Genomic DNA, 3,716 nt, shown 5'->3' with positions numbered 1-3,716 from the left:
ATGGTATTTTCAATAAGCTCATATGGATGCGAAAGCTGGACAGTGAACAAGGAAGATCGCAGAAGAATTGATGCCTTTGAGTTGTGGTGTTGTTGGAGAATACCAAGAGTGCCATGGACTGCCAAAAGAACCAATGTATCTGTTTTGGAAGAAGTGCAGCCAGAGTGCTCCTTGGAGGCCAGGATGGCTAAGCTTCATCTCTCATACTTTTGACATATTGTCAAGAGGGAACAGTCGCTGGAGAGGGATGTCATGCTTGGTAGGGTGGAGGGTCAGAGAAGAAGAGGAAGACCCACAACGAGATGGATCGGCCAGGTGGCATCATTGATGGCGTCATGTGAGATTGGCCCAGGATCGGACATTGTTTCGTTCTGTTGTGCATGGGGTTGCTATGAGTTGGTTCCGACTCAATGGCACCTGACAACAACAACAACAACATGACAGTATGTCCACCACACATCTGTCAGTTTGTCATACTATGGTGGCTTGTGAGTTACTGTGATTCTGGAAGCTATGCCACCGGTATTTTAAATAACAGGGTCACCCAGAGTGGACAGGTTTCAGATGAACTTCCAGATGAAGACAAACTAGGAAGAAGGAGTGATGAACTACTTCTGAATATTTAGTCACTGAAAACCTTATAAATAGCAGGGAAACACTGTCAGATATAGTGCCATAAAATGAGCCCTTCAGGTTGGAAGGCACTCAAAATGCTTCTTCAAAGTAGAGTTGATTTTGATGACGTGAATGAAGTAAAGACTAGGAGTAAAGATTGAAGTTGTTAAGGACGTCATTCTTCTTGGATCAACTATCAACACTCATGTAAGCAGCAGTGAAGACAGCAAATAATGTATTGCATTAGGCAAATCATATGCACAAGAGCTTTTTAAAGGCAAATCATATGCACAAGAGCAAAGATGTCAGCTTAAAGACTAAGGTGCGCCTGGCCCAAGCTATGGTATTTTCAATAACCTCTTACGCATGCAAAAGCTGAACAGTGAATAAGGAAGACCATAGAAAAATTGATGCTTTTGAGTTATGGTGTCGGAGAAGAATATTGAAAATGTCATGCGCTGCCCAAAGAACCAACAGATCTGGGTTGGAATAAGTACAGCCAGAGTGCTCCTTGAAGGCCAGGATGACCAAACTTCGTCTCTCATACTTCGGACATATTGTCAGTAGTGACTGGTTGCTAGAGAAGTATATCATGTTTGGTAGGGTTGAGGGTCAGAGATAATCAGGAAGACCCCCAGCAAGATGGATTGGCAAAGTGGCAGTATCAATGGGCTCAAGTGTGGTAACGGTAGTGAAGTGGGCCCAGGATTGGGCAGTGTTTCATTCTGCTGTGAGCTTTGGTCACTATGAGTCGGTACCAACTCGATGGCACCTAACAACAACAACAAATGAAAGCATATATGCCTTTGTGGTTGCTGTTAAAGTGTCATGAAGTCGGCTTCCTCACCTAACACCCTATATAGAATCTCTGAAGAATAGTTGATAAGTGTGTTGTAAATTGGTTGGTGAATTGCCAACTTTGCAATTAGCAGTCCCATGCTTATCCTACATTACCACACAAGGACCCATTTTTGTTGTTCTTGTTGTTGTTAAATACCATAAACTTGTGACTCAGAAAACTGGTATAGGATTTCCAAGGAGTGTCTGGTGGTTTTGAACGGCTGGCCTTGCAGTTCTAACTGACCTCATAGTCCTGTGCTTATCCTACAGCACCACACCAGAAAGCCCAAGGATTCTTTAGTCCTATAATAAATAATACTCCCCATGGCTTCTAGTGACCTTATTTCATACTTGATTTTGGAATAAAGAAAAAAAACAAAACAACAATAAAAAGTTGTCCTAGAGTGGATTTTGAGTCATAAAGACCCATATGTTACAGAGTATAAATGCTCCATAGGATTTTCCTGGATGTGACCTTTATGGAAGCAGGTTAAATGACTTTCTTTCACTGTACAATTTAGTTGGTTGGAACTTTCAATTTTCTAGTTAGTAGTTCAGTGCAAACCATTTGTGCCACCCAGAATGTTTGTGTTCAATTACTACTTGAGTGGGTAGTAGTTCAAACCCACCCACCTGTGCTGCAGAAGAAAGCCTGGCAACCTGCTTCTGTAAAAATTACAACCAAGGGCTTCTTCGCTAAACATGCTTCCCACAGTGGCTGGGAAAATTCATTTTCATAATTAGAAGTCAAAGCCAGAGAACAGAGGTGATTCAGAGTTCCTCACTGTTCCTGATGGTAGGAAAGAACCAACCTTTTCCAAAGAAGACAATCCCAGTGGACTCTTGGAGGAGAGCAGTTTTACAACTCTGTTCCCAAAATATAGAGAGGCTTACCTGAAAGAATGCTGGCCACTGGTACAGAAGGTCTGGAATGAACATCATGTTATTGCAACCTGGGACCTGATTACGGGCAGCATGACTGTTTGTAGAATGATGAAGATTTTTATCTATATGTCATCATTCGGGCCAGAGACCTGATAAAACTTTTAGCCAGAAGTGTGTCATTTGAGCAGACAACTTGAATTCTTGAGGATGATGTTGCATGTAAAATGATTAAAATAGGCTCTTTGGTACCAAAAAAACAAAGATTTGTAGAATGAAGACAACGGCTTATTGGTCCAAAAGGATCTAAATTAAAAGGCATTGGAATTCTTAACAAACTGTTACATTATGGTTCAGGGAAACACAGTTTCAGTCATAGGACCCTTCATTGGCTTAAAAGAGGTTTGGAAAGTAGGCTTAGATACTATGAAGAATGTTCATCCAATATATAACATTAAGACCTTAATGATTAAAGGAGAGTTGGCAAAAGATACTGAATTAAGATCACAAAATTGGGAAAGGTTTTTGCCACAGTTAAAACACAAAAATGTAAATAAACATAAGGAACCAAAGAAAAAAATGTTAAGAAAAAATAGACACAATTCCCACCACCACAGCCAGAAAGTCAGATTGATAAAGAATTGGTTAGTGGTGAATACTTTCTGAAGGCAAGTCAGAAGAAGCGACAAGAAATGGAAGCCATAAAGGCAAAACAGGCAGAAGCTCTAAGTAAGAGACCAGAGGAAAGAAACAAAGCTTTTATCCCACCTAACCGTAGTGGTTACGAATCGGGCTGCGAACCGCAAGGTCAGCAGTTTCAAACTACCAACTGCTCCTCGGGAGAAAGATGACGCTTTCTGCTCCCGTAAAGATGTACAGCCTCAGAAACCCTTGCTATGAGTCGGAACCAACTCCACGGCAGATAACAACAACAACAACAAAGAAAATCCAGCTGCGAAACATAAGGAAGCTTCTATTGAAACTGAAATTGATGTGGCTGCCATTAAAGAGAAGGTTAAGAAAGCAAAGAATAAGAAGCTGGGGGCACTTATGCCTGAAGAACTTAAATTTAAGATGGAAGCACATGAAAAGACAAAGAAGAAAATGTAACATAGAAAACTGAACTAGAATTATTAAACTATATCCTTTTGTAAAGGATTTTGAGGTGTACTTAGGTATTAGTTATTTTATCTATAAGAAACAATACTTGGATTGATTTTTTTATTTTATTTAATTTTTCTGAGTTTCTTTTATTTCTGGAACAGAGGTCATTGTAAATAAATTATTTTTATGTTCATATTTTTTTTTGTACTAGAAACCAGTATATATGTTGGATCTAATCTGTTCCAGGCAGATTTTCCCTAAGCATGATTTTCGAA

The 3,716-nt window shown here is 39.9% G+C and overlaps 1 pseudogene; it reads left to right on the top strand.

Annotated features, from left to right (window-relative positions):
• Positions 1–1,282: 1,282 nt before the first annotated feature.
• Positions 1,283–3,003, top strand: LOC102842073 (annotated as a pseudogene).
• The last annotated feature ends 713 nt before the right edge of the window (positions 3,004–3,716 follow it).

This window comes from Chrysochloris asiatica, unplaced genomic scaffold (genome assembly GCF_000296735.1).
Source record: "Chrysochloris asiatica unplaced genomic scaffold, ChrAsi1.0 scaffold00286, whole genome shotgun sequence".
Taxonomy (NCBI): domain Eukaryota; kingdom Metazoa; phylum Chordata; class Mammalia; order Afrosoricida; family Chrysochloridae; genus Chrysochloris; species Chrysochloris asiatica.
The sequence above is the reverse complement of the archived record's forward strand: the minus strand, read 5'-3'. Positions and strand labels throughout refer to the sequence as shown.